The sequence below is a fragment of the Hoplias malabaricus genome, chromosome 3, assembly GCF_029633855.1.
Source record: "Hoplias malabaricus isolate fHopMal1 chromosome 3, fHopMal1.hap1, whole genome shotgun sequence".
Lineage (NCBI taxonomy): Eukaryota > Metazoa > Chordata > Actinopteri > Characiformes > Erythrinidae > Hoplias > Hoplias malabaricus.
Window position 1 is genome coordinate 13,200,089 of NC_089802.1, and position 24,349 is coordinate 13,224,437.

A 24,349-nucleotide genomic window follows, 5' to 3' on the forward strand; every position below is an offset into this window, starting at 1 on the left:
CCTCATTCTGAACCATGAGATTCATGAACCTTATACTCTACCCCAGAGCAGTGAAGTCTGTGTATCTTTTGTTGTGGACAGAGCTTATCTGATTGTGACACTGAAGGTAACATAAGATGTGGAAGTTTAGTGACACATCCTTTACTCTACTGTTCTTGATTATTTGCCTGATTTGTTGCTCATGACCTCTCTAAAGACGGGGGTAAAGCTGACTATCGTGGCTTTGTCACTATCAAAACAGGAAATATCAAAACAAAGCAGACTGGGTAGAAAGTTTAAATTAACTTTTTGGATGCAGTCAGTGAAAGACCCCAGTCAGATTCTTTCAAAAAATCACTGACTTCACTGAAGTAATAGTGATCTTTAGAGTACATCAAATTCTAGTAGTGCACACTACTTAATGTGTTGCTATAGAAACAAATGAACCATCCTGAACATAACTAGGCCAGTAAACAATCTGATACTGTGTTTGTGGATGCACAGAGGCTTACAAAGAGAATACAGAACAGACTTATGACATATATGGTTATATCATTTTCAGATGAGTCAGTCGGCCACACAAGATGGAAAGTCAGCTTGCACATTCTCTCCTACAAACATCTTTTGATTAAAAATTGGTCTTCTTGCTAGAACCATGTAAAGTATATCCAAACACACAATTTCCCTCCAAATACATGGTATCGGCACTTCTGTATGAAAGTAACTCTGTACAAAATCCATATTAAATCTGTTGTGGATTCAGAGAAGTGAGAGAAAGAGAGCTACTATTTTCCCTTTGGAGAAAGTTAACGCAGCTGTTCATGACATTGTTCTGTATGCTGTTGCCTGATGACTAAAAGCAATGTGTTGCCTGCACTCATTTGCATAAAGTTTAAATCTGCTGCACTATTCTGAATGTGGCAGAGTTCTTCATGGAAATGTATATGATGTGGCAAAGTAAAGTTACAAATAGATGCGACCCAAAATTCAAAACACAAACACACACATTTTGATTATGGTAAACTGAGGGTTCTAAATGCAGGAATGGTACGCAAGGAACAGAACTACTTTTCTACCTGTTGTCATCTTCATCCCTGCTTCCACTTGTATTTAAAGAAACATTAAGTAATATTTTTACTGTAAAATTACAGCTTCCAAATCATTGTGATGCTTCACTGACCTGTGATAGTGAAAATAGAGTCTCTGTGGTTGCTACTCTGGGCTTACCAGAGTACCATTTTTGGTAGGAAACCAAACCCTCTTCCCCTTGCCCTTGATTTCAGGACAGTGCTGTAAAATTTAATTACATTCTCCAACTGTAGAAAAATACCAAATCTTACATATAGTTCCTATAAATTTAGTTTATTATCTTACATTTTCATGTAATTTCATGCGAAGTTATATGTAGAGTTACAGGCCAGATTAGTCTGGTTCATAAATTGGCATTTTATATTTGTCCTGATCGCAAAAGGGAAATTAAAAAGCAGTAGTTGTGATGGTACACAATGCAGAATATCTAATTACATCAGATAAAACAGTTGACTTGTGAAATAGCTTGCAGAGTCGACACGTCTGATATGTCAGTTCACGCTTGACTGATTTAACAAAGAGAGTTATAACAACGAGGGATTTAGATTCCTATTTATCCTGGAGAACAATATTATCAAATGTTGGCAAAAGCTTAAAGATAGGTCCACCGTTACATAACTGCTATGAATATCAAACAGGCTTCTACAAGAAATCATGCTCGAACCCTCAGAGGACGATGATCTACTGTTGCTGTCTTTCCCTTCAATTCCAATACCCAACCAAACTTCACTGAAAACCAAAGGTCAATCTAATCTTCACTCATTTATGACTTCGTGCCCCCAGCTGTAAAGGTACTTTCATAAAAACGTGTTCCAAACACGCCACTGGGGAAATGACCCTGAATATAGTAGAAAGTCACAGAGCTGGGATAGAGGACATAAAAGAAACTCTCCGTCAATATATTAGACAAGGCATAATTGTGTCCCAGTGAAATGATGACTGCATACAGGGCTGAGATTGAAGGCCCCTGCTGTTGAGAATATAAGGCTACAGACAGATGCTGTCAATTAAAAGCCCTGGACTCGGTAGGAACTGTCCCTATGCAGCGATGGAGGAGTGCAGAGAGTGGACATAATATCTCCCTGTGACATTTCACATCAAGCTATGTGTCATGAGTACAGCCCTATGATTTCTCTCCTAAAATTTAGTTGCTATTTGTCTATTCTAGTTTGTGAAATGGCCTTTGCCTCATCGAGGAGAGAGGTAAATGTCACTAGCTGCTTGATTGTAGCATTAAACTCTGCCTGTATGCTCAAATACCTTGTAAGAGATTATTTTCAACAAGAATTATGTAAAAAAAAAAAAATATCCTTTAATAACTGCACTGGTCAGCATAAGTAAAGCATCTAGAGCTGTGCAAAAAGGGAGGGGGCATCACATGTATTATATTTATTATCATTCCCCCATATAATTTCTCATAACCTCAGCTCCAGCTTTGTCATCATTTTTTAAGGATGCAGTATCCACTTTTTAAAACTCTCTAAATATTAACATGGTACACAATATTACCTTGAAGAGTACCCTCTTGGGCTGCGCTGATCCTCAGAAATCGAGTGAAGGCTTTTCTGGAGTGCCTGCACTCAGTGGTACTGCGCAGCCCTACAGTGCACACAGTCACCCATGTTGTCGATAAACACTCATGTCTAAAAGAGTGAAGTCCAGTGACTGGCGCTAGAGGGGAAAAAAACAAGCAAAATAAGACAGGTTCTTCACTGTTTAGAAGAGTAGCCGGTCAGCTCGACTTAAGTGAGCTAACACTTTAAAAACCTTAGCACAGACTGCATTCCATTGAACTGAGGCTCAGATCAGACAATAAAGCCTCATGTCTGCACAGTCCAATAAAGGGTCTTTGGAGTGTGCTGTTTTCAGCTTCCTTCTATGCTTTTTAAGCTGAAATTGGTGCTAAATTCACAAATATGGCAGGCTACTGGGTTTGTTTTTCTTCCACCCCACACCTCACCAGTCAGTGTGCTCCTACAGTGCCCCATCCCTGTGGCTTAAACTGGTCAGACACAGAACAGAAACTGGACACATCAGACACACCATAATTTTAAGATCCTCATTTTGAGATACCGTTCACATTTATAAATACAGCAGTATACAGTCTTACCATTATACAACCTAACCGTACTGGACATTGACTTATAAACTGAAATATAGTGATAATACGCACTAGTGAAGTCAGATGTGCGAAAGGAACCAAATGATGAGCTGATTATTTCAACACCTCGATGTATAGCTCATGTCTTTTAGGTTAAAGTTCTTGCCCTAACCTCTGACCTAAATCACGATAAGGTAAACAGTCCACTGACCCATAGTTTTGATGTTAACCCAACAGCCTTTCCACACTGTCACTTTTCCTCATCTACACATTTCTGAAATGCCAGAGTTGGAGCATGTGTGTCGCCTCCGATTTTCACCCGACTCCACTGACAAATGTCAGCCCTCACACCTCCACACACCACAGCTGAGACTCACATTTCCCACAGCCAGACACGACAAAAAGCAGCAGCCTCCGCCTCCAGGAGCAGCGCTGAGGTGAAGAACAAAGCACAGACACTTTTCCACCTGTCAGCCTTGATCTGGTTGGAAGTGTGGATTATACCTTGCTCCACACAGCTCTCTCCAACAGTGGACATCAGCCAAATATGATACATTCTGCAGCAAGATCAGATCAATGAGAATAGAGTTACGCTCTCTTGACTACAGCTGCTCTAGGAGAACCAGCCCGTCTCTTTCTCTCCATTGCAGTGAAGATTTAAACATGTAATGCATTGTCTGGTGTATTTTGTCCAAACATAGTAAACCAGACACTGAACCTATAACAGATTTACCAGAAATATGGACAAAACTTATTAGTGTGAAATATAGCTTTAAACCTAAAATCCAACTAATTAAGCCACAATAATTCTGAATGAATGTGCTAAAGTATTAAAAATCATTGTGTTTTCCGGTGCTAATCTTTGACCATTATGTTGCTTGGTAACTGACACTTATATTAAATAATGTATATTTTTATTTAGAGTTTCATACAATTATTATTAATTCTTTACATATATATTATTATACAATTTATTAAATACTGATCAGAATTAGAAAGTATATCAAGTTGTATTTTCATCTCCACTTCATAAAAGCAGTATCCTGCTCAAGGACTTCAGAGAACAAGGTCCATATTCCTCACCCAAAAAATATCATGGGATTTGATGAGATTAGGGTGGAACTAAAGGAAATTCTACTTCACTTCACATCATGACAAACAACAACTCTTACCCATGGTTAAAAACAGTGCAACGTTCATAATTCTGGTTCAGATCAGAGGGTTTTATCACATGTATTTATGACCTACAAATGATATCTTGGCTTCTTCAAGCCTCTGTGTTTCAGCAGCGGAATGAAGCCTGTCTCCCGGGTTGGAGATGGTTCAATCTGTGAACTCTAAACAAGCACACAAAATCTCTCCCCACTGCCTCTTCCTGTTAAACACCAGCACTTGTTTGTGGAGTGTTTGTTAACACAGCACACAGCAGTGTGTAAAAAGCCAAACAAATGTGTTCTCTCGTTCCAGCCTTCTCTCTACACTGCAGAACTGTCCTTTCCTCCTGAGCAGAGAGAGAGACACAAACAAATGTTCACAGTAAGAAGCTTACAAATGGGGTAACACACTTAGGTGATAATTATAATAATATTAATACCATCAATAAATTCACTATAGGTCTCTGACTGGAACATTAGGAATACTTTGGTTGCAAAAAAAAAAAGAAATCTATGATTGTGAAAGATGACAACTGTGGAAAATAATTTTTTGATTAGTTTTAAACAAGTGTGATCAGATAAATATAGTTTGAGGTGAGTTGATTATATAATCATTCTGACAACTCAAATTTCAACCAAAATGAAAATAAAGATCATTCCGGAGGACACAGAGGCCACGGTGTTGATACTGGAGTCAGCCCTCGTCCTGATGCTGGTTATAGTAAACACTCAACTGTGACTGTAATAGCCAGCATCTAATAACTTGGTCCAGTAGTCCAGTTTAACGCAGTACAGTAGGAACGCCTGAAGCAATGATGTAGTTGACTGGACATAAAATCCAATGTTAAGCATGAATTTTACATGAAAACTGTAAACACCAAGTACAGTGAATTTGGGGGATGGGCGTCACATATGCAAGCCTGGATGCTCACACATTACCGAAGTCGTGGGAGCAGCGTTAAGTCTGTCGCCATGACAACACTGAGGGGCACTCAGGAAACAGGGCAGTGTGAGTTCTCTCTCTTTGTGAGGAATCAGACATTTCATCCCAGAGAGAGAGAGAAAGAGTGTTCAGAGACATAAAAAATCTGCTTGACCCATTTGGAAAGAATTTGCTCACTGTATTCATCTCCTTAAAAATACCTAGTGCACTTATTAATGTGGTTGAAGTGGTATCTGTTAATGGCCCTTGAGGCTTAGGGAACATCTGATGCAATATCTCTATGAACACTGTCACAATGAATAAAGCTGAATTTTGATGGAATAGGAAAAATGAACTAACTCATTAAACCAACCCATAGGTGTGAGCTTTAGAAATTCGTCAGTACCAGCAGCCTGCTCTTAGAAAGAATTTTTAGCTGTGATATTTTACACTAGCAGCCTGTGCACATCTGCCGGTGTGAATATGTGTAAACTATGAAATGTAGTGCAAGAATTTAGAACCTGTGCTTTGTTAACACTTCTTTTTTTTTAACCATCCATAAATTTAATCCCAAAACCTGCCCAGAAACAGCCTTGCACCTAAAAATGTTCTGCATATGATTTCTTTGGCAGGTGAGTAGACAAATGCATTCCATAAAAGCTATCATGCCAGGGCAGTATGGTGCGTTTGTTCAATTGAGTGAAACACTAAAATATTCATGACAGGTCCAGGTCCACAGCTCAGACCCTCACCATTGACAGGATATTACTGAGCCGTCAAGCAAAGATGAAACAGGCTTGTAAGTTTTAGATTTTGTTCTTAAAATATCCAAATGCAGGACACTGACTGATTAACACAATTAATATGAAGGTCTGCAGTAGGTCAGAAAAACAGAAAAAAAGTAAAAATTACAGTTAACCTCCTAATGAGTCTGAGATGCTGTTTGAGACAAGGTCACTCTCAATTTCAGTGCTGCTCAAAAACAAAGACACTTCATTGCTGAACAGAAGATGTGAAGCTGAATGAGACGATAAAGGACTTTGACACCTGGCTGAGGAGTGGCATTTCTTTGAGGCTTGTTATATATTATCCTGTCTAATCCATGGACCTTATTTTACTAGATTTCTCACACAAAAACTACTGGCAACTCAGGCTAGAGGGATGTATTCTTTGAAGGCTGATACAATACAGTTACATTATATGAACACAACATGTTCTGGGTCTGGTACGTGGAGATCAGCAGCAGTGAGGTGTGATCAGACGATCTGAAGGGTCATTCGTTCCACACATGATCCACATACACATTTATGGAATCTATGGGAAAATGTTCCTCAGATTTAGGTGGCTACAATCACCCACACTAAGACGATGGAGAAACTCACTCTTGTACTCACTCCTCTGCATGGGCTAACTGCGAAATGTAGCTGAATTTGACGTTTAATTATTCATTTTTAATGCTTTATGTAGCAAGACTTCCAGCAATATTTCTGACCTCCTCTGCTTTCACTTCATCTCTCAAACCCTGAGGTCTTCAAGCCAGCTGCTTCCAGGCGCTCCATGTTTTTGGATGAGATTTAAAGAGGACTGAGCCGTTTCTGTTGCTGCCTCGAGACACTTGAATTGTCTTCTATTTCACATAGAGTCATAAGCCCCTGTAGATATTTTTATGTTTGAATCCTCCTAAGGAATTTGTATTTAGTCATGTTTTCTGTCATGGATCAAGTTCTCCCACTTTCAATGTGTATTTCGTCCTTTAAGAAGACTATTTATGTCTAATTATGTTCTGTATATCATTTCTGATTATCAGTCAGACTGAGAAAAGACTCCAACAAACAACCATTACCCAAGCTTTATCAGTGTGGCTTATAAAGTGCCTACATTTTGGAATAGTATCATTAAAACCACCTAGTTTTAGCAAACTGCAAACTCCTAGAACAACCACTATGCATTTGAATATGTATATACTGATTAATGCTTCCAGCTCCAAACATATAATTACATCTTTAAAGATTAATCAGTAAGAAAGCTGAAGTTAGCTGAAGAGAGCTAATTACGATACAGAAATGTGAAGGAGACTAAGAATAGCCCAAGATGTCTAGTGTGAAAAGCCAGCAGGAATTCGACCTGAGCTGAGGTTTTTATGCAGAAACTGTCACCCAGGGTCTAAAATACATGTATATCCATTTACAGTTTAAAATAAAAAAGGAAAACCATGAATATCTTGATTCAATTCACACTGCCATGTCTATAAGATGCATTTACATGAGCATCAAATATTAGCCATCTTTATGCTATCACTATGTGAGCATATTTAGAAAGGAATACTACATAAAGCATTCAATATCCCCTAGTCTCTTATTGGACCAGGGAATACTGGGTAATATTCACATTCCATAGTCACAGCCAAAACTAAATGACCAGCATTTGTTTTTAACATGAGCCAGAAAGTGGTCCACCAAATGTTCACGCCGTATTCATAGTTTCAGACAGTTTTTCACTTACCAGTTCTCCTTGTGGATTCCTGCATATCAGTCTTTGATAAAGTCTTCTGATGTTGAAAACCTTCCACATCAGACATGAAAACCAAATACAGAGGGTGGAAGGGAACAAATTTCCATTGTCTTTATCCTCATAATCTTAAGCTTTGGCAGTCTAATCAGTAGTGATGAACCAGTAATCATTTTCTTGCTTTATCTGTAAAAAGTACAATCAATAATAATTCAATATTTTTAGTTATGAGAATTTTTCTTGCTTGTACTCTCATTACTGAAGTCTTAACTAAAAATCCACCTCACTCTTCCAACTTCCACAAACACATTTTAAAAATGTATTTATTCACAACTCAATGCCACATCAGTGACTCACAGGAGAGTGTTGACCTAAAAAAAAAAAAAAAAAAACATGATTCTAGCTTTACCACCAGCACCTACCACTGGGTGATGAGTGAGAAGACAGAAGAGAGGGATGAAGAAAAGATGAGAAGGCCAAGAGATGGGATGATGGATTGATAGGTGGGTGATTGCGCACCCCCTGCCTGATCTACCTTGTCTGATCACATCAAAAGAGAGTGCAGTGTTCCTGTGAGATTCGCCTGTGAGGTCGGGGAGTGGTGCAGGATTCCATCTGTTACTTCTGTATTCACACGAACAGAATATGCACTGATCTACACCTACAACTTCCCATCGTTCCTCTGGGAGATAAGCACCCTGCAGCGGAGCCCACGCTTTACAGATCAGGAGGCTACTCTTCATTCCAGTCCTGGTCACTGCAGCACTGTCACTCAAATTGGCGACCAAGCAGTATTCCATAGTCTTTCTCTATATGTGTGTATACACTTTGTGAACTATTGTAGAAACACTTTTAATCTTCTCAGGTGTCCATGTTGCTGACAAAGGTGTTAGACTGCACACCCACATGTATAATCTCTACAGAAAGGCACTGCTAATAGACAGGAATGTCTTATATCACCATGCACAATGCCAAGAGTTGGCTACAAAGTTCTAAATCCACTATCACTGATGTACAACTGAAGAACTGTGATGGAGCTCCATCTTACACCTCTGAAGATGAGTTGGAGGAGTAGTGTTTGTGATCCAGAACTAATCATTTGATCTCACTAATGTTCTTGTGGCTGAATGCACACTTTCATTTATGTAAGGTGGAGAAAAAGAAGGCAAGATAAAGCTAGCTGTATTTCTCTGTATTATAAGGGCACTTTCACAAACGAAAATCTGATCCAAGGTTTGTGTTTTGTTACATTATATACATTTGGTCTGATTTGGTTTTGGTTTCACACTGCTACGTAGCAAAAGATCTAAAGGGCTTTCCTACATCCTGTCTTATTCACGTCCATGGCCTCTATTCCCCATACTTTAAATTAAGGTGCGCATCTGAATAAACATTCATTTCTACTATTGTTATTTGCCACTACTACTTATTTGTGGCTGAGATCTAGATATATCTGATGTAAGACAAAAACACAGACGTGGCATATGCAGTGCTTTTCCTTCACATTTTCTATTCCACCTTAAATGGTTTAATTTGTCCTGTTTGATTAATGCTGTGTCCCAAATCACGCCTGCTCACACTTTACTTCTACTTCTAGTAATGATGCAGAATTGTATGTACACTATGTAGTGTGTGGTTTGGGATAGAGCAGAAGAAGCAAGAGGTGTAAATCACAAGATACATGACGATTCATTCATTATCTGTAACCGCTTATCCAGTTCAGGGTCGCAGTGGGTCCAGAGCCTACCTGGAATCATTGGGCGCAAGGTGGGAATACACCCTGGAGGGGGCGCCAGTCCTTCACAGGGCAACACACACACACACTCACACCTACGGACACTTTTGATTCTCCAATCCACCTACCAATGTATGTTTTTGGACTGTGGGAGGAAACCGGAGCACCCGAAGAAAACCCACGCGGACTCTGGGAGAACACACCAACTCCTCACAGACAGGTCCCTGGAGCTGTGCCACCCACGCACAAATACAAACAAAATATAATTTGAACATTTTATTTACTTTGTACATTTTACTCCTCACTGCCCCAATATTTACTCCTGTGTAGGGTGACTAGATCTGAGATGGTGAAAAAGAAGACACGTCTCTGTTTACAGAGAAGGTTATCGACCAATAACGGTAGTGCTACAGTCAGACCGTCCAATCAGAAGATTTTAGGCTACTTCACCACGCCCCCTTCTCACTCAAGCGAACCAAACAGAGTAGGGGAGGGCGGGACTAGTTTGTGAACGAAACACTTCTCCAAATTCTATGTAAGCTCTAAAAAAAACAAAATTCCGCCCCGACATTTTTAAGTCTAAAAAAGAGGACATGTCCGGGTAAAAGAGGACGTCTGTTCACCCTACTCCTGTGTCATTCACAATATGAGTTTGAAGAACATATTTCCAATCAACCTTGTTGAAATGACACATCGTTGTTACATACGCTTCAGTTGTACATGATGTCCAACTGTAATTGCAACTCGCCCTGCACCCATGAGCTCGTGTTTAATGCCCTCCTGCACTTCTTTATACAGCTTAGGTATGCAGGTTACACTGAATGTTGTCGAGAGGGAATGTTGTATTTGGCTCCAGTTTGCACAGCAGCTCACAAAAGCCTTTATTTTCCACCACACTGAATGGCCACATGTCCTTGCGAATTTTTGTTTTTTTGGGGAAAACCAAAATGTTTCCACACCCATGATTTGTAACCAAATGGAGAGTATATAACTTTGTTTCCATGGCTGCTACTGCTTTGACGACTGGTAGACAGGGCTTGCATTGTTATTCACTGAACACATTTATTTGGTGGACTGCAACATACTGCCACCTACAGCTCAGGAGGGGTATAGCTTACAGAGAGGAGTCATGCCGATAACTGAATATTTATACGTCTCATTGATCATTTGATATTAGAGTTGGTTCATCGATACAGATCGATGGATTGTTATATGACTAATTCTAGCTGTTTAAATTGTAGCTATTATTTGTTTACTACAGTAACATGACATAAAACCAGGACAGTGGCTGTGTGAGATTAGAGAGGTATTATATTTTTAATCTCCCTCATATGAACAACTTTTAACATCAACACAAGCAAAATATGACTGAACATAATTTTATATAAAAATCTTATCAATGGTCACTGATGACATTTTTTTTCTTTTACTAAAAGAGCGCAGGATGGTTCTGGCAATTAATTTTAAATTTACAGTTATTACATGTTTTGGCGGCACGGTGGTGCAGCAGGTAGTGTCGCAGTCACACAGCTCCAGGGACCTGAAGGTTGTGGGTTCGATTCCCGCTCCGGGTGACTGTCTGTGAGGAGTTGGTGTGTTCTCCCCGTGTCTGCGTGGGTTTCCTCCCACAATCAAAAAACACACGTTGGTAGGTGGATTGGCAACACAAAAGTGTCCGTAGGTGTGAGTGTATGAGTGAATGTGTGTCTGTGTTGCCCTGTGAAGGACTGGTTCCAGGTATGCTCTGGACCCACCGCGACCCTGAACTGGATAAGCGGTTACAGATAATGAATGAATTTTTATTTTTTATTTTTTGGAGTGAAGGCATTGAATAAACCACCTGGTCACATCCATTTCTGTCATTTATGCTACCTCAACTTCCTATAATTGGCCCAAATCTCCCAACCATCCAAAAAGTGTTTCACACTGCACATGAACCACACCTTCGTTTGGTTTAGTTTGGTTTGGTCCAGACTGAGACCACCTCTTTTGGTCTAACCAATTTTAGTTCTGTGATCTGGAGAGTGGCCGAGGCAACTTTCACTTATGCTATATTTGTTTGAACCAAACTGAAAACTCCATAAGTCCAAACAAAACAAGGAATGTGTGAAAACATCCTAAAACTAATTACATCTGGTAACATTTTCACTAGCATTTTTTTTATCTTTTTCTGCTGCTGCTGCTTCTTTCGAGCAGTGTGAAACCTTGTGGTGGCTTGGCTTCTGAGTGAGAGGGCATAGCCCCCCCCAAGGCCACCCTGTAGCTATGCCCCTGGTCTCAGCATAACTTAAATGAGAGCAATTTTTCAATGCTGGAACTTTGTGCAGAATAAGCCCTGTGCATAGTACATGTGCACACCATATGCACTGTGTAAGTAATCACCAATCAGATTACCTGTTTATAATGAGAGGTATTGGCTGGATGAAAGGACTGAAATACTGTGTTCAAGTTTTAAGAAATGTAGGAAGGAACTGTCACCAACAGCCTAAACTATTTTCATGTTCATTTACAGTTACAGGAAAAAGAAATCACTAAACTTCCTAATTAAATTCACACTGACACTTCTGCTAGAGGGTGTTGAAACTTTTTAATTCTACTGATATGACCATAAAATAATGAGCAATATTTCTTCTATCAATATGTGACCTTGCTTGAAAAGGAATACTAAATAATGCACAATTTTAATCCGGTAATTTATAACATTCCGAGAAATTTTCCTTATCTCTCTTAGCTCTCCAGTTTTCTCTTTCTCTCAGCCACGGCATCTGGAGGAGTTTGGGCAGTGCAGAGACCTCCAAATGTTGAAAATTAGGAAGAGAGATGAGGATGTTGTTCTGTTCCTGCTCCATAGATGGGTAATATTCATTTATTATTTATTGGTGCTGTTATTAAGCCATTACTTAAGGAGAAACTGACTGCATATTTATGAGATGGTTAACTGTACGAAATTCCATGAATACAATGAGCGCAACAAAACTATACAGCTGAATTTACAAATTAGTTTTTGTGGTAATTAAAACATACCACTCCACCTTAAAAGACAAACCAAGATGGAACTGAAAGCAAATCTGAGAGACCACTATCTGCATTAAAGTGAATGCCTACGGAAAGTGCTACAAAATTAATTAACTCAAGTTACAAATGAATTTCTGTGGTTATTCAAACAGTGAATAAGAACTTACAGAAACGTTACACGTTTGCAACAAACAAGCTACAGTTGGCTTCTTACTCAAACATACTTTCCACCTTAAAAAAATAATGTGGAGCTTCTGAATGAACATAAGCTCTGGACAGTGTTTTTTGTTTTGTTTTGGTTTTTTTTGGGTTTTTTTTTTTTTCGGGAGAACAGCAGTTCTCCAGATTAATTTGTTTCCTTTAACATCCCTTTTGGAATCATGGAATAACAGTAATATTATCATTCTGTGGCTACAATCATGTTTCTAAGATGAACATTTGGTGATTTACACAAGCAACACTTCAGTGCACTGCTACGTGAAAAGGACAACTTCCCTGTTCTAAGTAAAGACGCACTTAAAACGATCACATCCATTGAGGATTTGAGCATGAAAGTAAACAGAAAATTCACTTCCTCTGCTGTGAAGCCTCCTGGCCTGTGTCTGCACATTAGCCTTTAATAAAGTCTTCTGGTGGCCTTTGAAGTGCAGTCTCAAGAGGCTGTTCCCCTTCATCAGGAGCGTTTGAAGATGTGGATCACCTGTTGGGTTGTGCCCACCACCTCAACTCACACACAGACACAGACACACACACACTCCCATTCACTCTCACTCACACCCACTCTCACTCAGTCATAGCAGAAAAGCAGAGAGGCCCAGCAGTGCTCTTAATATCACTCTCCCATTTCCAGGGATTGCTTAGAAAAGTAGTGGGGGGAAAGTAGTGCAATTACTTTTATCAAGCTGAGCTTGATTCAGTCTCTAATAATACACTTGGGCTCTGCACTCAAAGACAGATAAAGAGAAGCTCTCTTTATAAAGGCTCAAGTCGAGACTGATTGGAATGATTCACTAACCCAGGCATGTGCTTGAGCTGATTGGTCTTCCTTCAGTGACTGAGAGATACGGGAAGAAACGTTATCAGAGACGAGGGAGGAAGACTCTGTGTGTATACTGCAAAAATGCGACCTAGATATATTTACTTAGCTCTATGCACTCAAGCCACGCAAGAAGAAATATGCACATTTTACTCACTTTAGTTTCATCTGGTTCTGGTGGTTCAGCAGCTGGACCGATTTGTTCTCGGTTAGAACCTCTTACTTTGAGGAATTATCCCCAAACTAATTATTGTACTTAGTATGGATTAGATTTAGCACTGGAAGGTGTACCAGTTCATTCTGTATACTGTTGAAAATGTCTGCTTTTCTTACATAAATACAAAAGAGTGCAGAATGAAATTTAGGGCTACATCATTTAAAAACAGGACAAACGCTTATCACTCCTGTTATTAGCGAGAGTAGGCTAGCACACACACCCTAACTCTGTAATGACGCCTCTGTTATGCAGTTTTCCTACAAACAGACAAACAAACAAACAAATAAAAAAATACTTTTTATATACCGAGAAACCCCCAGAATATAATAAATAAATAAAATAAAAATACAGTGACTGACGCACAGTTTTGGCCACACCTCCCAGTCCTAATTAGAATGTAGGCAAATTAAGGTTAAATATAGCTTTCTGCCAATATTAAAAATGATATTACAACTACATCTTTACAAAACTGTGCTACTAATAGGGCCTTTCATTTGTTTAAGTCACAACTCATATTTAAGCCATGTACTATCACTGTGCTTACTCATGTGTATTCATCCTTGTAAATGGCTTATCCAATTCAGGGTCGCGGTGGGTCCAGAGCCTACCTGGAATCATTGGGCGCAAGGCTGAAATACACCCTGGAGGGGGCGCCAGTCCTTCACAGGGCAACACACACACACTCACTCACACCTACGGACACTTTTGAGTCGTCAATCCACCTACCAACGTGTGTTTTTGGACCGTGGGAGGAAACCAGAGCACCCAGAGGAAACCCACACGGACACGGGGAGAACACACCAACTGTCCTCACAGACAGTCACCCAGAGTGGGAATCGAACCCACAACCTCCAGGGACCTGGGCTCTGGTGCTCTGGAGCTGTGTGACTGCGACATTACCTGCTGCGCCACCGTGCCGCCTGTCATGAACTTGCAAGAAAATAATGTAAAGCTGTCCACATGTTTACCTCAGTTAGAGGTTTCTGTCCACAGCATAAGCCTAAGCAGCATCTTTTTCACTAACAAGAAAGATAAAAACAATACACTTGCCTACAACTTCATTTTTCAATCCTGTAGGCCATAAATATACCCCTGCCTACAGTGAAGTGAACAGCTTGTTTGGTTTCATGGAAGATTTAATCACTGCAATACATACAATATAGGCTACATTACTTATAGTGTCCTACTAATAATACATCAATCTTCCAAAGTAAATATGTTTCATAATTCATAATTACAAAATACATCTGGCTACAGCTTCATAAAAAGCAGAACGCGTGCTTACAGTGCAGCTTTGATTTCTCCTGCTCTGAATCCCTCCGATTCTTCACATAGCTTGATATTTATATCTGAAATAAGCATCTTACACAGTCACGCTTGTGTAGTCTGTGTGTGTCAAGCAGCCACAAAGCACCTCAGTAGCACCACAGATCCACACCATTGGTCAGCAATCGCACACTGATGGACCACATTAAAACTCTCCATCTCCAGGTAGAGACAGAAAAAAGACAGTGATGCACTCAAAACATTCCCGAGGGCCTTCTCCAGACCCAATCCCTTCTAAGGTGCTTTAAAATGGTGGTAAGACTTACACAAATATTTAGAAAACTTTGGTCGGAAAATCAGCGGACCATGAAGGCTAAGTTTAGCTGACAGATGTAAACAGTGTTTGAGCTCTGAATGGGGCAGAAAGGCCGCTGGGCAAGAGCTCTCATAGATGAAGAACAGAAAAACAAACTGGAAAGGCAAGATGATTAATAGGTTTTAAAACAAATGGCAGTTTTATTTCACGCTACATTATTCAACATTGTCCTTCCGTGTTTTAACTGGAGCATTCAGTAGTGTGTAATACCCCTGCCCTCAATGTGGCAGACTGTGACTCTCTTCCCTACTTGGTCAAGCACAACAGATGAGCGACGTGCCAGAATGAAAATTCTTGGTCAAAATGAAACTGAAATTCAGAACACAACTCCACCAAAACACACACACACAAATGATAAATAAAAATAAAATGCTCTGGGTTAATGCATTCATACCTGCCTGTTGATAAAACTCCACCTAAAATTGGTTCCACTAGAACCAAACTCTAAGGCCATTTTCCCCATCTGTCATAAATCTTTAGAATATCTGTGTTTCTCTGCACCACACTATTCAAATGAGTGCTTTATAGAAATTTGAAGTGCAGTCACAAAATGCATTCATTCATTGTCTGTAACTGCTTATCTAATTCAGGGTCACAGTGGGTCCAAACCCTATCAAGAATCACTAGGCGCAAAGGCGGGGATAAGCCCTGGACTCACACATATGGACAATTTTGAGTAGCCAATCTACCTACCAACGTGTGGTTTTGGACAGTGGGAGGAAACTGGAGCACCGGAGGAAACCCACACGGACAAAGGGAGAACACACCAAACTCAAGGACCCTGAAGCTGTGTGACAGAGACACTCCCTGTTGCACCACCATGCCACTCAGTCAAAAATTAAAAATAATATTTTCACCAAATGTTCAGCCCAACAGAACCGCCAACATTCTTAAAATCCTAATGGAAAAAAATATTAAAATAAAAGAAACCAAGGTTAACGGAAGCAATTAAAGTTCATGCTGTTTAGGCAGGATTCAAATAAAGACAAATAAGAGCCAGTTATACAGATAGCATCCACTGCAGTAGTAAATGTCAGAGATACAATCAAAGAGCTAGAATTAATTTTTCAAAGTGACAGACTAATAAGAAACTAACTAATTCACTATCAATTAAAATTAAATATATCGCAGCAGAAAGCATTGATTGTCAGCAGGATTCATACAGAAACAGTGGCTAACAGCAGCTTCTGAATGAGTGGAGAGGAGCTACCCCACCCCTCACTGCTCACCAGGCTGAATGCTCCACATTCACTTAACATGGCAGCCCTAATGAGTGGGTAAGAGAACAGGCGGCAGATCAATAGAATATAGACAGCTACTCTGTCCTTCAAAGCCTCTGTAGCAACACATTCTCATAAGAATGCTTAACATACCACAGGAGAGTGGGATCTAATGGGTAAGTAAATGAGCAGGATAAGGTTGGGTGAAATGTGATGAAAAGATTTGATGGATACGCTTAACTTGGGCAGCAGACCTGTCACAACTGGTCAATTAACCTGCAAAATAATCATTAAAATATACAACCTCAATTAATCACAATTTCATGATGATAAAGCAACTTATAATTTATATTTAATATTTTTATAATATAGTATTCCAAGAACTTATTAATCCATATTTGACCAATCCACATTGTTGCCCTACTTAACCTCAAATGGGGAAAATGGCTAACTGCAATATTTCTGATCAATTTCTGTGGGAATTTCAATGCAGTCATATTCTACATATTTTTTTCCACCATAGAATATTTAGACTATGACAAGCTCTGTTGGCTTTTATTTTAAAATTTCACCACTCATAATTTGTGGTTACTCATAATTCAGGATAAAATGTTAGCATGTGTTCACAGTTGGCGAGCTTGATTCAAATAAAGCAAAGTTTGATTGCTTCGCACGTGCAATTTGTGGTTTGTCTGAAGTATAAACAAAAAGCAGACTAAAGACATTTGAATCACCAGGTACCAGACCATTTTGTCCTCTGTTGTTTTGTTAAAAATATAAGTTTTGGTGCTGTTTGTAAATGTGACAAGTTTTTAGGATGTTTTCTGGAGATAAGAGTCAGTATTTTTGTAGTAAAGGAGAATTTTAATCTCTTAAAATTGGTAAACATTTTTTCTCAAAGTTCTGTATTATTATTTTTAGTATTTTCGATCGCGTTACAAGTTGCATGAGATTAAGTATTAAACTGCTTCACAATCCTTAAAGAAATCAGTTTATGGCCTAGTTTACACATACATGGGTGTTCTTATAACTGCTTGTTTCTACCTGTTCCACCATGTCATTTCCAACACAGCATGGTTTTCCAGAATATTCTGTGCACATATAAAGGTAGAAAATGGACCAGGTGCAGGAGAAATAGCTCACTCAATGACAAAAGCAATTTCCTTAACAAACAAACTTTTGTTTACAATAGTTGTCCTACCAACTAGACCTCGAGTCAAACCGAGCCTCAACTAAGCCATCGCTGGCAGCAAGGTCTGTGTCATGGGAGTGTTGGAACGCATCATGTGGCCTTGGCTCTTCAGTATGGTGAAAGAGTAATGTTAAAGCTAGCAGTACTTTGTCTGTATCTGCCATTGCCCAAAATTACTTTGCGTAAACAAAGGAGATGACAGTGCACAGTTGTGGTTACTATCCAAAAACTCCTGTGTACACAACAACACTGAAAAGTGAGTTTCTGAATATCTTCACCCTGGAAGGAGTTGTCAAGGTGGTCTCTTTTCAGCGACGTAAAACTCTAAGCATATAGAAGGTCAAAGCATATAGAAATCTTTATAAAAAAATACATATGTATCTATGGACCTTGAGTTCATGTAAATATAATTTATAGAGGTGGGCTATGCTTATAACAGCTTTAGTACAGACTCTCTGTAAACATTCTCAGTTGTAGCCACCACACACATATCGTCTTATTTTTGCTGCATTTTGTGCATGCTGTCAGATTAGAACCTGAAAGTGTCATGCCTGGAGTTATATTATTCTTTAAAAGGAAATAAACTTCTGTTTGACATGACTGCTTTCCTCCCACAGGACAGAATGTTTCCAGAATGGTTCACAGGGCAACTGTCACTGAATGAAAGAGCTGTGGAAGAAAAAAAAAAAAAAGAAGAGCTTTGCCAGGAGAGCATATGGTCCTCAAAAGATTCTTCAAAACGATGAGACTTAATCGCCACAGCTCTTCAGCTGCTGCAGAGGTGCTGTATAAAAGCAGGTGTTCTGACAATGAGCAAAGAAAAACCAATGCCGTACCCTTAAACTCCCACAGCACTGAACTCAACATGCAGCTATTAATGGAATAACACAAATAACACATTTCTAAAAGGGGTCTTCCAAAATCTGTTGTGCAAACCTGAGATACAGTGGAATGGAAGATCAATGACAGCTGCATGGAAGCGACCCTTTCCTTTTTAGTCAGATCTAAGCCTGAAAACACATTAGGAATACTACACACATCTATAATTCATGCTGAACTCCGTATGCTGTGTATTTTGGGAGAGGAAAAATATGAATTATACAAATGTTACAAATCTTGACAAGAGTTCCTCTGAGGAAAGTGGAGTAGACTCCAAGAGTTGGGGTGGGCTGCGGAGGTGGAGAGAGTACAGCAGGTGAATGCCAGGAGTTTTAAGGCCCTGTGGGGGCATTTCACCTTCAATCGGAATCACGGAAAGGATGGAAACAGAGAGGCTGCCGAAGGGGCTTCCAGTAGGAGAGAAGCCATTACCAGTTCGCAGCTGAGTTATAGATCCATCTATTAACATTTTACCCATAATCCCTCCCAGCAAGACCTCAGCAGGGCACATGCTGGCAAAATCAGAGAAGGGCTGCTGGGGGACGATTACGAAATACACACCAGGGCTCAGGGACTGGGATACAGGGGTTACACTCAGATAGACAGGCTGTAAAATAAGATCGTAACTAAAAAAATTCTCTGGATCTGAGAATTGTTGTATGATGATGTCATCTGAACTGGAGTCGAATCATGAGGTGCATAGATTCCCACCTTAATGTAAATGTATATTTTATGTCCCACAGAAAGCAGCTCATGATAATCGAGTTTACCCTGCAGACAACTGCATTACTGTCTGCTATCCACCCATCCACCCACCCACTAACACCCACACCCGCTCATGCAATTTCTATGCATGAATTTCTATTTGTCAGCCTTGACAAAAATGAAATATGATGTTATGTAGGTTCACAAACTGTGAATCAAAAAAAAAAAAAACTCCTATTCAGCAAGTGTATACGTACAGCAGTGTGTGTGTGTGTGTGTGTGTGTGTGAGTGAGAGAGAACAAAGGAAAAAAAGAGGGAAAAACATGCTGCAGCTTGTCAGCTTCAATGAGCCTTAACACCCCACACACAACACTGTCCCTTTCTCTCGTCCCCAACTCTTCTCTAGTTGTCTTGCACTCCTTTCTCCATAGTTTCTGTACACACACACACACACAGAGATAAAGATTACAGAGAATATACAGATTGTGTATTTACACTCGCCTGTCAGATTAAAGAGCACTTGATGTGAGTCTTAGGAAAAAGAGAAAAGAAGCAGAGAATGTGTGCTCTCTGTTGTTTTGTCACTAAGTCACACAATCCTAAAGCTGTATAGTCTCTTGATGTGGGTTATTCCTCAGAAACACCCCCAGATGTGTTTCAATTGCCATATCTGATGCTGTACCCTGCAGCATTACAGAGAATCTGAGGTTCATTTCTGTAACACAGTTCAATGTGGTACTCTTATCTGGCATTACACTAGCATCCAATCAGAAGTGAGAAATTCAGTTATTTCCACCCCTATCTCTTTCAGTGGAGAGAGGCCTATAACTCCAACACTGAAAGCCACAGCAATGTTTAAAAAATAAATAAATAAATAAACCACACTATGTGCATTACAATTAACATTATGCATTACAACTAACATTATAATATGTATTTTTAATATCCTAGACAGGTTTAATGTACATCCTGTTGTCTGGAGTCACTGTGACCCCAGCTGTGACCCCAGACTGTGTTAGTGGTATAAAACAAAACAGAAATATCAACGTTTTGGACGATACTGTGATCATTATAACATGCAATTTTATAAACTTTAAAAAAAAATAAAAAATATCTTTTGTCCATGAAAACATGGGTAACAATTTTAAAGCAGACGCATGCTTCCACAATTCTGGGGTCAGAACAACACAGCACTTTTCTTACCATATCTAACCAGCAATGTTCAGAACAACCAGCTTCAGATACTGCTCCTGTACATGACACTGAGCTGCTGTTTAGACACAAAGTGCAGAAACACTTTGTTTTTAGTCATTTTTGTCTTTATTTTTGCTCTGTTTAACATCTTTGGGCTCTCAGATTAACATGGGTTCGGTATTTAGTTATTGGAGAGCCTCAGGCAAAACCTTAAACAAATGACTGGGTCGTTTATTTCAGTTTGTGGGTTTGGAAATTCAGATCCCCAAATTAATGTGTTTATTCCCTCCAAAAGTGATTATTTTTTTATGTTTCTCATAATATTCATATTAAATTAATATTTAAATGTTTATCAGTCAAGTTAACCACAAGAAAACCTTCACTGTAACCAAAACCTGTCTCTGAATTAGTCTTTTTTTGGATTTCAACCATCTTTCTCAAACAAACAAATATATTGTTATTTCTTATATTAAAAGAACTGCTTTTTATTTATTTATTTACTTTTTAAATGGTATTGGGAAATAAACCTAGCTTGGACCCACACGGCAAAATGTACTGAAACAAATTTACCAACACAAGTAATATAAATCAGTACCAGAAGAAGTCCTGAAATCTGACCAGTCAGTTTCCATACGTTGACTCCACCAACACCAAGGTCCAGCAGCAGTGTAAAGGTCACATATCTGTATATCACTAAGCAGTGTTAGAGCTCACATCGCTCAGACTGCGTGTGTGTTACAAATGGCCTCTTGCATCTCTGATGGAAGATATATTCATGCAAACCACAGTGCTATTTTTAACCTGCTGACGTTCAGTCCTGGACCATTGTTTCTGCTGAGAAGAAAAAAAAATAGTGATACCAGCGGGACTAAGTGAACTGACTGGCTGTGGTCCTGTTCATAAGAGAGGCTTCAATCTCCTAAAACACGAACAAAGAACAAAGAAAAAAAATGTGACAGATAAAAATGTAATGAAGTCTTTAATATAAACAAAGGAGAGAGAAACACCCCGTCTAGCCACACACATCCTGTAGCAAATAATTCAGGTGATTTTAAACACAAAAATGCTGCATGTTCCCACCCACACAAAATCATTAAAATTAATAGGACGGCACCATAGCAACACAGCAAGCATTTGGCGGTATCCACTCGCAAGGCTTTCTGCAACAAATAACACACACACACTCCCAGATGCCCTCTTGTCCTGCACTCTTCCCCCCATTTGAATGTGGGTAGAGCGGAGCACTGGGTTTCCATCAAATGTTGTCAGTGCCCAGCAGAATCATCATTCATTGCAGTTCTGCTCGGAGAAGCTCTGCCAGATTCCCTCTGGACATAGGGAAAAGGTGATGGGAAAAGGTGATGGGAAGTGGGGAGTCTAGGGAGTCTCTAAGTGCTGTCAGGTCATTCACTATACACAAATGGAGTTAGAAGAGCTGCCAGAACCCCATCCCAAACCTATTGAGACCAGCTATGCAGCACATATGGGCACAGCAGCAATGGTAAAAGACACAGGAATTAATTTCTGCAGAGGACAAAGTACAAATCCAAAATCACGACACATCATTAAAACTTGGACTGGAACAAGGCTAGGTTTATTCGGACTTTAGGACAAGTACAGAGTATTTAAGTAGAAATCCGAACAAACACAAACGATCATGTGACCAAGAAGAACCAGTGAATGGTAACGCGTAAGATGCACAGCAACAATTAGCAGCCCTCTGGGCCACCTTGAGTCCTGAGGCAGCACCTGTCCATCACAGAGCATCTCACACTCACCCAGTCACTCTCTGCCATTACCTTTCTTATTATATTTATTTGATTATAGAATATTATTACACTATTAATCAATAAATTTGCACAGTAAATGACGTCAACTGTAGAACAGAGAGACCAGAGAATATAACAGAGCGACTGGCTAATATATTGGCTACTATTTCTCATGTAAATAAAAACAGTGGGCAATTTTGTGGTTAGCAAAAATTATTGAGGAAATGTCTATATATTTTATGATAAACCAAGAATGTAATTATTGTTACAAACTAGTTTTTTGTGACAGAAATAATGACCAGTAGAATTAAAATAAATATAATTCTCATGCAAAACTCAATCGCTGCTAAATAACTGAGAAATTTAATTTCACATATAATTGCAGTCCAAAGAAAAACATGTATTTTGTCGATTTTTAGTTTACAGCATCGTTTAAACAGAGCACCTGTCCTTCACACTGCGTAAACTATTGGAACAAAATCTTTTTACACTCAATTTTATCTCCAATAAAATTACTATTTTATAGATGTTTTTTTCTGTGGACAGTGACAATGTGTTTGTTTCCAGACGTAAAGCATAGGCCAGCTTCCTGGCTCCTACACGCTCACGGTTAGGAACTGCACCACATGAGACACACTCTCATGTAAAAACAGCTACACACCATGTACTTGTTCAGTAATCAATAAAATTATAATTTTTAATTTGAGAACACGGGTTTATTTAAATATTTCTGAAGGCCCTAAATGAATCCTCATGTGGCCAGCCCCTCATCCAAACCCTTTATTCAAACTCCATAATGAAAATCAAATGAATATTATGAGCATTGCCATTTTGAGGAGCTCTCTGATGAACACCAGCTTGTTTTTCTTTTCTTTCAGGTGAAAACACAGCCCTGTCTCAGAGGCTCAGCACTCTCCACTGGAGAGAGAGAGAGAGAGAGAGAGAGAGAGAGAGAGAGAGAGAGAGAAAGAAAAGGATGAGATGGCAAGAGGGAAAGAAGGAGGGAGGGTGAGGGAAGCTCTTGAAGCACTCAGGAATTATTCTGCTTGCATCTTTCATTACTCTCAAGCTTTTTTTCTCTGGGTGAAGAAACAAACAAGCTCTGTTCCATCCATTTTAATGAGACTGAATTCTCCCCAGCTCATGATCTAAAAACTCACAGTGCTGATGTGCAGGACACGTGATGTGCTAAAGCTGATGGTGTTTTAAGTATGTATTAAGTAGACAGAGACTTAATGCTGACACAAGCATAGCAGTCTGAGGGCCTGGATCCTGAGCTCTTTTCAGAGCACAATTTACACCGGGAGCACAGTGGAGGCAGACATCAATCTTCTTCCTTTGGCTGCCAGCAAGTTCTCATCTCCATCACTTCCTAAACACAGCACTACTTCACCAAAAAAACATCAGTATCATTGGGTCAAGATGAACAGCCGTGAACAACCACCTATTGTGAATTGTCCGGCAAGGTCTTGTGAATAATCAGACTCCATTTAAAGGAACACTAAGTAAGATATGGGGTTTCTGCTCCTGGGGCACTCTGTTGAAATCAATGTGGAGGGGGCTGGTTTCCTACCCTTCTCCACAAGTTACATAGTGCACATTCTGCAGTGCTGAGCCCAGAGTAGCAATGGCAGAGGCCCTGTTCTCACTATTGCAGTTCAGTGAAGCATCCCTATTATTTTTGAATCTGAAATTTTAAGGCAAACATAATACATAATGTTTCTTAAAACTGTTGACTATTCTGTTAATTAGATAACACACAGAAAGAAAAAAGCAAACTTGAAGGCAACCTCCTGCCAACTAGTATTGTGATCAATTAGAAAGCAAAGAGATACAAATAACAGATAAAACAGGCCCAGTTTTGCTCTGTATTCCTAGCTTCAATGCCAGCTTTGATAAGTTCTGCAAATATATCAGGATCTGCTAGAGTTTCCCTGTGAAAATAAATGGAATCTGAGAATATATTATCACATTATAGCATCCTGAAATAC

General features: G+C 39.4%; 1 protein-coding gene across 4 annotated transcripts in view; it reads right to left on the reverse strand.

Annotated features, from left to right (window-relative positions):
- ndst2b (N-deacetylase/N-sulfotransferase (heparan glucosaminyl) 2b) overlaps nucleotides 1-24,349 on the reverse strand; it is an 82,813-nt gene that overhangs the window by 29,412 nt on the left and 29,052 nt on the right. The gene's annotated exons all lie outside the window — the stretch shown is intronic.